This window comes from Colobus angolensis, unplaced genomic scaffold, assembly GCF_000951035.1.
Source record: "Colobus angolensis palliatus isolate OR3802 unplaced genomic scaffold, Cang.pa_1.0 Scaffold215, whole genome shotgun sequence".
Taxonomy (NCBI): domain Eukaryota; kingdom Metazoa; phylum Chordata; class Mammalia; order Primates; family Cercopithecidae; genus Colobus; species Colobus angolensis.
Genome location: NW_012115322.1, coordinates 2,892,515 through 2,905,184, shown reverse-complemented (window position 1 = coordinate 2,905,184; position 12,670 = coordinate 2,892,515).

Below are 12,670 nucleotides of genomic sequence, written 5' to 3'. Positions count from 1 at the left end.
TCGGAAATTGAAATTGTGACACTGTACTCATATTAAGCAGCAGGAAGGAGATGATCCTCAGAATTCTGTCAATTTAAGTGTCTGATACCCCTTCAACAACCTGTGCCTTTTTGTTACAACTCAGAAAAGCACTTTATAAAAAAAAAAAGTGTGTTTTTTAAAATCAGTTCTCTAGGCTGTAAATCATAAACAATTCATATTTCTTAAATATCTGCTAGGAGCTTTAACAGACATTAATAAAATTGGGTAGGAAATTTACCATAAAGAAGAGATACAAAAAAGAAGGCACACTTACATGAAAATATAAAAAGAAAGAATGGACTTGGAAAGAAAAATGCGTAGAGAGAAGAAAGCCGCCCATCCAGTTTCCACCCTGGTATTGCCTGTGATTGCATCACATTGCAAACTCTCATTGGCAGGCTTGTCGATTTTGTTTTTGGGTCCTGAGATCATTTTATCACAATTTCTAAGATGTTACCTTCTCCCCTCTTTCAGGGAAGGGCTCCCCATGCCTCTGAAAGTTACTGAAAGGCAAGTCCTGCTGAAGCCCCAATAATTGAAAATCTCAGAAAGTGGTGAAAGTGACCAGAGCTCTCCCTGCCAGCAGTCATAGGGCTTTCCAAGTAAGCAACCAGGAAAGTAAACATGCCAAGGGGCAGAACAGGAGGTCCTCTCTGGGTAAACAAGGCATGCTTCCCACATGACCTCTGTCTGACCTCCCAAGGGAAAAAGCCAAAGTAGTCAGCACCTCCAGCCAGTGGAAGCAGCATCGGTGACAACTGGCGTAGGAACTCCCCGGCTTTCTGAAGGAGCAAAGCAATGACACAGCAGTATTTCTAGGCAGAGTGATCATACTGCAGAGGCTCCTTTATTCTCAGTCTCTTCTCCATTACTTGTCACATTTCCCTAACTGGTAAATATCAGTTAGACTTACGGAGATTCGTTATGAACCCAGTTATCCTGTTACTCTCAAATGGGATGAGTATTTACAATCTATAACATGTGATATATGAAGATGCAAGGCCCTGTTAATTTTAACTGGGTTCCCAAGTAGGTCAGAGAATGCTGAGCTGCTCTCGTGGTTTTGTGGGCTTGTTTCAGCAGAGGAACTAGCAGCAATCACCATGAACAACCTTCTTATAAAATGACAAATAAATACGGAATGAGACTTTGGGGCCAAATTGGCATTGGTATCATTTAATTTCTTTTTGTGTTTCCAGCCAATTAAATGAATGGGTGCCTGTGGTAATTGAACTCACTTTGATAATTAGGCCTTAAGGATTCTTAAATTACTGAATGTTAATGAGTACTTCCCAAGTATGGTCCCTGTATCCTAAGTGCTGCCAAATGGAATTTGCCTGTTTATCATTAAAATATAGTTCTTTAAAAAATTCCACGTAGGAAATAGAAACTAGAGACAGAGGCCAAGGTGGGCGAATCACAAGGTCAGGAGGTTAAGACCATCCTGGCTAACATGGTGAAACCCCGTCTCTACTAAAAATATAAAAAATTAGCCGGGCGCGGTGGTGGACACCTGTAGTCCCAGCTACCTGGGAGGCTGAGGCAGGAGAATGGCATGAACCGGGGAGATGGAGCTTGCAGTGAGCCGAGATCACACCATTGCACTCCAGCCTGGGCAACAGAGTAAGACTGTCTCAAAAAAAAAAAAAAAAAAAGGAAACTGAGGACTCAGTTCTGTTGCTTTTCTTTACAGGATTGAGCAGGTTGAGGAAATTTAAATCTAAAAAAAATGTTACTATGAAAGAGACATAGTTGAATTTACCCCTTGGAACTCGGAAGGCCATATATAACAGTATGCAAATTAAAGCCATATACAAGGAGAATACTGCTGCTTCACCAAAGCCACCTGCAAGTAAACAACTGATAAATGCCTACTATATTTACTAATAATTTGAGGCTAAGGATGGGGAAAGGTCTGGGCTGTCATGGTGGTGTACTCTCCAGGTAGAAATTTACAATAGGCCTGCTCTGGTGATTCCACCATGATATGAGCCATACAAATTATTCTTATCTGAAAGCTGTGGTTTCCATTTTTCTTGGTATTGTTTTACAAACCTTTATTATTTGTCCCTCAGGCTTACAGTGCAAATCAGTAAATTGCAACACACTGAGATCAAACACTTACTGCAAACACTGAGTATTGAAGGAAACATTTCTAGAGCATACTGTTTCACTTATTTATTTCAAATATTTCAAACATTCAAACATTTCAAATATTCAAATATTTTCTTAAAATCTTTAACAAAGCTCTTACATAATCTTCCTTAGAAGGGGAAGGTGTAGCAGGGGCAGAAAATTAGCTTCTCTTAAACATCTTTGCTATGATCTGAATGCCATCCAAATTCATATGTTGAAAACCTAAACACCAATGAGATAGTCTAAGGTGGGGCCTTTGGATGGTGATTATATCATAAGCCCTCATGAATGCGATCAGTGGTCTTGTAACAGAGGCCCCAGAGAGCTATCTTGCCCCTTTTCTGTCATGTGAGATTACAGTCAGAAGTGGGCCCTCCCCAAACACCAAATCTGCTGACACCTTGATCTTGGACTTTCTAGTTTCCAGAACAGTCAGAAATGTATTTCTGTTGCTTATAAGCCCTAAAGTTCATGGTATTTTGTTATAGTAGCCAAAATGAACTAAGAAAATTATTTAGGTCCTAGGCCCTGTACTGAATCCACACATATGATTTCATCACTAAAAAGTCATGAGATTTTGAGGGGTGGAAGCTGCTTTTCTGCTAAACAAAACCATGCGGGACATTAGGGATAATTCAATATATTCTACACTAAACCAATCTATTATTTAAATCAATAAATTCACACTCAGTCACTGAGGTCAAACCATGCCCTGCCATTTCAGCACCTTTTTAAATGAACCTCCAGAGCCTTGATCATATTTCTGCATAAAACATGGATAATAACCCTGCCAAGAAGGGTTGTTGTAAGCTTGATAGCATGAAAAAAAGCCATAGCAGAGCTCCTGGTATTTGATAAATGCCACTTGCTCTCTTTCCTTTTTCCCTTCTTGACAGAGTAAGGAATGTTCACATTTGCTGCATGCTCAAATTTGGTCCTAAATAAATTTTAATTGCACCATCTGATATAAATAACATTAAATATATGAATCATTAGTATTCAAATCACAAAGATAGGTTTTCAGTGTTTTTATAAGGTTCTCCTGCCCTTCCCCATATGGAGATATTTTTGTTCCAGCCATTTTATCTATGTTCCTCCCCTTCAAAGCTCACATAACATTTGTGATTACTTGCCATTGGTTGGAAATTAGTTATTTGGCCTCATTTAGATGTAAGAAAGCCGAATGTGTTAATCAGGGTTCTCCAGAGGGACAGAACAAATATCTATTGGTTTTATACACACACACACACACACACACACACACACACACATATGAGAAAGGGAGTTTATTAGGGAGAATCAAAGTGGCTTACACAATCACAAAGGTGAAGTCCCATGATAGGCTGTCTGCAAGCTGGAGAATGAGAGAAGCCAGTAGCATGGCTAGCTTGGCAGTCAGGGAAGCCTTTGGTAGCGTGACTCACTCCAAGTCTAAAAGTTTCCAAACCAGGAAAGCAAACAGTACAGCCCTCACTCTGAGGCCAAAGGCCTGAGAGTTCCCAGAAGGCCACTGGTGCAAGTCCCAGAGTACAAAGGTCAAAGAACCTGGAATTGGATGTCCTAGCGCAGGAGGAGAAAAGGGGTACTGCTCTGGAAAAGAAAGAGAAAGAGAGACCAAAAAGGAAGAAAGAAAAAGAAAAAAAGAAAAGCAAGCAAGCTGAATGTCTCCCTTCTTCCACCTCCTTTGTTCTAAGTATTCCTGCAGCCCATTACAGGGTGCCCACCCACACTGCGGGCATGTCTTCCTCCCTCAGTCCACTGACTCTCCTGTCAATCTCCTCTAGTAACACCTTCACAGATAGACGCAGAGTTAATGCTTCACTGCCACCGAGCCATCCCTCAATCCAGTCAACTTGACACCTAATACTAACCATCATACCTGGAAAGTATAGTTTTTATATAGGAGGTCATGTGTCAGCTAAAAGTCAGATTCTATTACTGAAAAAGAAGAATCTATTGGGTGTCAAGTGGTACTCTTTGCCACAATAGGTATTACAGAATTCAAAAGACATGATGGTGGCTTGAGTTTTAGGTACTCAAATAAATTTTTGAAGGTAGAGGCAAATAAATTCATTGATTAATTCAATATAGAGTGTGAGAAGAATCAAGGATGTGTCCACAAGTTTGGGGTATAAGCAATGAAATGAGAGTTGCCTTTGAAAGAGCTGGAGAAGACAGATGGGGAGTAGATTTTTTGGTGGGCTAAACCAAGGTCCATTTTGTGGTTTAGGGTTTGAGATACCAATTACACACAAAAGGAGAGACGCACAAAGACAAGTGATCTATAAGTCTGGAGTTCAGAGTGAAGGTCTGGATTGGAAAATTGATGTGGGAGTCATTAAGGAATAGAAGAAAAGAGTCTCAAGTTCAGAGTGTGGGAAGCCCTAATATTTAGAGATCTAAAGAAAGGAAAAAACCAACAGGAAACACTGAGAAGGTGCAACCAGTATGATAGAAAAAAGTGAGTATGCAAACTGGTGGTGAAAGAGAGGCAGAGCACTTGTGGAGGTTGTAGCTCCTGATGTGAGGACAAAGCCCAGCTTGAGACTAAGGCTTAATCAGAGCATTAGGGAGTGCTGTCTTCCCCCACTGCCACCATAACACACTCAGTAAAAATAGCCGTGAGATTCAACTGGAAGAGCTGCAAGACATAGATCATTACTGGGGAGCAGTACGAAGACAGATTAAAAGCCAATGAAATAACAGACATTGAGGAAATAATCTCTGTTAAATACACGGCATCACAAGGGGAATTTTAAGTCTGAGGGGCACTTGGGATAACATAACATCAACAAATCCCCACACTCAGTCCAACTCCTGAATAGATGAATATGAACCCACAGTTAAGGTCCAGCTGAAGAAAAGGCATGCTTATCTCCAATCATAAGAAAAGATTTATCTCTGTGTCTATAGCCCTACACCAAGATGTCTAATTGTCAACTAAAAATTGCAAGGCATGTAGAAAGATAAATACACACACATACCCACCACACACTGAAAAGGCAAGGTAATCCTTGGCAGCAGACTGCATATGACACCACAGATATTGGAACTATCAGACAGAGAATTTAAAGTGACTATGATTAATAGGCTATTAGCTTTAATGGAAAAAGTGACAACATGTAAGATCAGATTAATTCAGCAGAGAGTGTAAAATCTAAGAAGGAATCAAAAGGAGAAACTAGAAGACACAAACAAACAAATAGTAACAGCTGTAAAGCCTCCAACAGGCTCATCAGTAGAGCCAACACAGCTGAGGAAAGAATCAGTGAACTTCATGATAGGCCAGCGGGAATTATTCAAACTGGAATATAGAGAAAAGAAAAGAGTGAATAAAGAACAAAGCATCCAACGTGTGGGACAATTCTAAACTGAGTAACATATATGTAATCGAAATCCCAAAAAGAGAAGAAGGAGAAAATAGGGCAGAAGCAGTGTTTGAAAAAAAATGGCATAAAATTTTACAATATTAACAACAGACATAAAACCACAGATTCAAGAAGCTCACAGAATGCCAAGTAGGATGAACACCACATATGCGCGCGCGCACACACACACACACACACATATATCTAGGTATATGGTATTTAAACTTTTGAAAGCAAAAGTCAGAAAATGGTGAAGTTAGAAGAAAAAAAAATATATATATATATATTATCTACAGAGGAACAAAACTAAAAGTTAAAATAGACTTCCTATCAGAAACTATACAGAAAGAAAGAAAATGTGGTGACATATTGAAAGTGCTGGGGATCTGAAAGTGCATGTGTGTCAGGGGATGTCAACCTAGAATTCTATATTTATTAAAAAGAAGTGAAAGGAAAACCAAAAGACATATCAAACAAAAATTGAAGCAATTAATTGCTAGACATACTTTGTAAGAACTGTTTAAAATTCTTCAGACAGAGGAACTATGTTATCAGTCAGAAACTTGAATCTACACAAAGAAATGAAGAGAACAGGTACTGCAATAAATGACAGAAAAACAATTATTTCTTGCTTGAGATTGCTCTAAAAGATAACCGATATATAAAAGTGAAATAAATGACAACAACAGAACAATGGGAACAATGGGAAATGGGACTATTCTGTTGTAAACACGCTTACACCACATGTGAAGCACTATAATGTGATCAAAATATCGACTCAGATTAATTTAAAATGTATACTGTAAGCCGCAGGATAATCATTTAAAAGTTTTTAAAAAGAGGTTTAACTAGTAAGTCAATAAAGGAGATAAAATGAAACCATGAAAATGCCCAGTTAACCTGAAAAAAAGCCGATAGGGAAGAATAAAGAAACAAAGAAAAATGTAACAAAGAGAAATAGCTAGCAAGATAATCCCAGCACTTTGGGAGGCCGAGATGAGCGGATCACCTGAGTTCAGGAGTTCGAGACTAGCCTGGCCAGCATGTTGAAACCCTATCTCTACTAACGAAAAAAAAAAAAAAAAAATTAGTCAGGCTTGGTGGTGCACACCTGTAGTCCCAGCTATTGGGGCAACAGTAGCTACTGAAGTTGAGGCAAGAGAATAGCTTGAACCTGGGAGGTGGAGGTTGCAGTGAGCCGAGATCACACCATTGCACTCCAGTCTGGGTGACAGAGCAAGACTCAGTCTCAAAAAAACAAAAAACAAAACAACAGCAACAACAAAAAACATTTTAAGCATAAAAACATAATGCATGTCTTTAAATATTTAAATAGAAATAATATAAAATATGTAAAATGCATTTTATATTTTAAGAAACATTAAAATTTAAAATATTAATAAAGTGAGTCATTAACTTCCATAGGTGCTGACTCTGTGTCATACACATGTGCATTTTACATTATCACAGCATCTTCTAAAGTATTCATGTTTTACTTGAGAGATTAGAAAACTGTGGCTTGAAAAGTTAAATAATATGTCCAGTGTTTTTTAGCTATAAATGGCAGAGGTAGGCTTAAAACCCAGGATGTCTGATTAGAAATCCTACACAATGATTCACTATTTGGAACTGCCACTACGTATAGCTTTTGGTTATGAGTTTAATAATGCCTATGAGTCTATTGATCAAGAATGATTTCACAGTATTTTCTGATTCTTCCCAGTGCACGCCTTGAGTAATTATGAAAACAGGTCTGTTTTATTATAGAAAAAGTGAAGGGTGATAGCATGACCTCAATTGGAAATAGTTACAGTTTTACATGCCAATATTTTATAGGTCTATAATAGCATATTTATAACTTTTTAACTATCCAATTTTACTTGGCCCCAGTGATCTTAACTTCTCATGCTCTCAAGTTTTCTAGACACTAACTACATTAGACTATTTGTCTTACTCTTTGCATAATACTCTTTTGTTTAGAAAGTAAATATTGGCTAGAACACCACATACCTTTGCAATATCCAAGTTTCTATAAACTTAGCATAGGTATCAATTTTTTAAACACCTTATCTATTACTTGTATATGTTTTAAGTCCATTAAGCTACATAAAAAAATTTGTGTAAAGATAAAGCCAGGAACTGGAAGTAATTTTTTGGGAAACGTTGACTACCGCCAAGAAATGTTTATATAAGAAAATAAAAGCCAAAAGCTTAATAGGATGTTTTTACTTAAATGTTAAAGTTGTAAATTTTATACTTTAGAGTTTTACTTTAGGTATGACTGACTCAATAGTCAGCATAGAACAAAATCTTGTATTCTTTACCTAAGAGTCACAAGGGTATATTTGGAATGAGAAACTTCACACTCAGTTTTAGCTACAGATGGTTGTTGTAAAGAATACTAAAAATGGCCATAAAGCAACTGGCCAATAAACACACTAAAAACGATAAAGTGTATCTGGAACAAACTGGCTTTATAATAGCACATACTACCCATTGTAACCACCACTATCAGTTTCAGCAATAAACAGATGGATATGAACTAGGACAAGCTGTTAAATTTTCATCAGTAATGCTAGGCTGTAACTAGAAGTGAGAAAATAAAACTTGGAAAAAATGTATTATCTGACTGACAGGGGTAGCATATTCTTGTACAGCTAACTAAGGATCACTCTCTGCTCTAAATTTTTCTAACTCTTCGTCAATCTTCTGGTTTTTCTGATTGATTCTGGTGTCCAGTTGGTAAAATATATATTTGCCTGTGCTCTTTGGCCCCTAAAGCTACCACCATGCTCCATTTTATCCATTAGAGGGAATAACAAATAGGAACAAAAGAGCAGTAGTTATCAGCCTGATTTTTCTCAGCTCACAATAACTGATGAGCTAAGCTCTTTCTTCTCATTGCTCCAGACATGAACAAATCCCACATGTTTACTTGTCTTTGTTTTCAAACTACTATATGTGATTCCCACCAAAATCATTTTTTTCTGTTGATAGTTGAATAAAATCTCTTTACTTAACATTATACTATATTATACTTACTATATCTGATACTATATTTTAGTACTTTATACTTAACATTGTAATAATAATATTTTATATAAATGTGTGTGTGTATATAATATATATATATATATATATATATATATTTTTTCCTCAAGATGGAGTCTTGCTCTGTTGCCCAGGCTGGAGTGCAATGGTATGATCTTGGCTCACTGCAACCTCCGCCTCCTGGGTTCAAGCAGTTCTACTGCCTCAGCCTCCCAAGTTGCTGGGATTACAGGTGCATACCACCACACTCAGCTAATTTTTTGTAATTTTAGTAGAGACAGGGTTTCACCATATTGGTCAGGCTGCTCTCAGACTCCTGACCTCGTGATCCGCCTGCCTCAGGCACCCAAAGTGCTGGGATTACAGCGTGAGCCACCGTGTCTGGCCTATTATATGTCTTGAACACTTATCTGTCAGATACTAAAAAACCATTTTAGAGACATTTCTTCATTTAATATTTACAACAGTTATCTGAAGTAGGTTTTACATTGTGACCATTTTATGGGTGAATAGAGTAAGAAATAGAAAAGTTAAATATCCCCCTCAAGAGTACCCAGCTAGTATGTTGTGAGTTTGCATTTAAATCCCCATGTAAGAGAGTGGCTCTCTCAGTGAGGGCAAGGACTCTGTTCACTGTATCTCCACATTTCATAAGACTTGGCACATACAGTTTATTAAGCATTAAGTGAATTATTTTAGGAATTTTAAATATTAGATCACTTAACATAATTAACATAACTTCTCGCGACAGATTGTTTCCGCTTAGTTCTCTAGGAACATCTGAAACTTGTTTTTTCATTCAATAATATTTATTTGGCCTTAATGTCTTATATTCAGCATTGCAGTAAGAGCTGGGGAAAGTACGACGAACTCAGTCCACACTGTCAAAATACTTACAGTTTTGAAGTCATTACTTTTGTGTTTAATATGCCGCGGGACCCTAAAGGAGGGACGATGGGGAGTCAGGAAAAGTTTCATAGGGAGAAGGATATTTGATACAAGACTTGGAACCCATTAGCCCGTCGGAAGTGATGTATCCAAGGGGAGCAGAGCAATTAAACGCACTGAATGTGATTAGCTAAGGAATCATTTTGCATGACTGCAACCTCAGGCATGAGTAAGGAGAGGACTTTAAGAGAGACCAGCTGTCAGGATTCAAGTCATGGAGAAGCTTGTTGACGACAAAAAAGCACAGGTTTAAGACTTTAGCAATGGCAAGCTGCTTGAAAACGTTTAAACACAGAGATATGTCATGATTGGATTTGCTGTTATAATTTTAAGACAATTAATAGCTTATTCGATAGTAGTTGAGATGAGGTATTATAGATACCTAAGCCCTAAGGAAGAGTTAGTGAAGATGAGAAGAGAGTTAGCATTATTAGCACTTAGACTTGACACAATATGATAGGGAAAAGGATAAATTTAAAATATTGGTATTAGCATCTGGTGTGGGAAGCCTTGTCATTAAATAAGATGAGAAATTAACAGAGAAGGAAAAGATTGCATATATAATTATAAGCCCCATAGTGACATTTTAGTCAATAATTGGGATAGAATATATGATGGTGGCCCCACAGGATTATAATGTAGGTGAAAAATTTTATCACCCAGCAATGTCATAGCCATCACAATATCATAGTGCAATGCATCACTCATGCATTTGTGATGATGTTGACGTAAACAAACTTACTGTGCTACCAGTCTCATCATATAAAAGCATAGCACAATTATGTACAATACGTAACACTTGATAATGATAATAAATGACTATGTTACTGGCTTATGTATTTGCTATACTATTGTTTTTAATGTAGCTTTAAAGTGAATACATTCTACTTCTATTTTTTAAAGTTAACTGTAAAACAACCTCAGGCAGAGCCTTGAGGAGGTATTCCAGAAGAAGACATTGTTAGCATAGGACATGACAGCTCTATGCATGCTATTGTCCCTGAAGACCTTTGAGTGGGACAAGATGTGGAGGTGGAAGACAGTGATATTGATGATCCTGATCCGGCGTAGGCCCAGGTCAGTGTGAATGGTTGTGTCTTTGTGTTTAACAAAAGAGTTTTAAAATTAAAAAATAACTTCAAAATGTTAAAAATAGTAAAAAGCTTATAGAGTAAGGACATAAACAAAAAAAATTTGTATAGCTGTTAATGTGTTTGTATTTTAGCCTATAAAAAGTTAATAAAACTTTAAAAGTTTATAAAGTAAAAAAGTTACAGTAACATTAATTTTTTTTGAGATGGAGTCTCGCTCTGACATTAATTTTTTATTAAAAAAATATAAATTTATTGCAGCCTAAGTGTACAGTGCTTATAAAACCTACAGTAGTATACAGTAATATTCTAAGCCTTCACATTCACTCACCACTCACCCAGAGGCTCACCCAGAGCAATTTCCATCTGCAAATTCCATTCATGGTAAGTGTCCTATATACATGTACCATTTTTTATTTTTTATGCCTTATTTTTACTGTACCACCTTTATGTTTAGGTACATTTACATATACAAATACCACTGTGTTATAGTTGCTTATGTTATTTAGCACGGTAACATGCTGTGTAGGTTTGTAGTCTAGGAGCAATAGGCTATGCCATACAGCCTAGGTATGTAGTAGGCTGTACCATCTAGTTTTGCGTAAGTATACACCACGATGTTCACACAGTGACAAAATCACTTAATGACACATCTCTCAGAATGTGTCCCTATAATTAAGCAATGCATAACTGCATTTAGTTTTAGGATATATAACATGTTTATATCCTAGTGGATGTAGGGTGTCTTGTACACATAATAATAGTTAATAATAATTCAGTTTATTGAAGAAAGTGAGAAGAGCATGAAAGATAATAATGTGGAACCACCAGAATATAAGGAGTGATCAAAAGCTACAGTATGGGTGAATAAAACTAAGAAGGAACGAACAAAGAGGCAGAAAGGGATTCAGGAAGTTATGCAATGGTGGAAGCCAAAGACTGTAGAGTTTGAAGGAAGAAATGCAAGCAATGTGTAATCCAGAAGAAACATCATGTAAGATTAAGCACTGAAATGAAACTGGGTTTTACCATCAGGAGATCATTGATGACCTCAAAGAAGGCAAACTTGGACAAGAATTGGGGGTGAATGTTTGCTCACGGTTGACTGAAGTGTAAATAGAAGATGCAGTAGAGATTATCAAGTACTGATTACTTTTTTTGAGGTGTTTGCTGTTAACAGAAATAGCAAACTGACACTATCTGGAGGAAATGCAAATGTGAGGAACATTTTTCTTTGTTTACTTAATTATCTTGTCTCTATTTTCGATTGTGAGAAAGTCAGAAAGGCTACTCAGTGCAGGCACGTTTCCTATAGAAAATTGAGCAGTGAGGCTGAAATCAGTTATTGCAGTTTGGAGAGAAAATGGGAAGTGTGGAAGAGAAGGCAGGCAGAAGCTGACTGCAGCTAGAGAAGCTTGTGGTGAATGCATTTTCTAAGTTTTGAGCACCAGGTACAAAACGCTTAGTGACAGGCTATGTTGTTGCCTTTTTTTTTTTGGTGCATCATAATTGAGCTAGCAAAACTTTTCCCAACTTCTCTTCTCAAACTAGTCTGAAGCAAGTTGTACAGTTAAATTCTCTTTAAGAAAATTTGATTTTACTGCTTGACTACCTGTGTGCTTATAGTCCTTGCTTAAAACCTGTTCAAGTGAAGTAGGTCTCTGTAAGGCTGCCCTGCTTACCCTTAGTGGTAAATAGGACCCAAATCTGGCCACTAAGAGTTCCTTTTCTTCTTGAGAGCATGCCAAACCATCCATTAAGTGATGGTCTACTTACCTTGCCTTGCATATGGCTGCACTTGTGACTTGCTTATCAAGAAGTTCTGTCTGTCTCCAGTGACCCAATTCTTGTCCAAGTTTGCCTTCTTTGAGGTCATCAATGATCTCCAGTTTCATTTCAGTGCTTAATTTTACATGATCTTTCTTGTGGATTACACATTGCTGGCATTTCTTCCTTCAAACTCTACAGTCTTTGGCATCCACCATTGTGTAACTTCCTGAATCCCTTTCTGCCTCTTTGTTCGCTCCTTCTTAGTTTTATTCACCTATACTATAG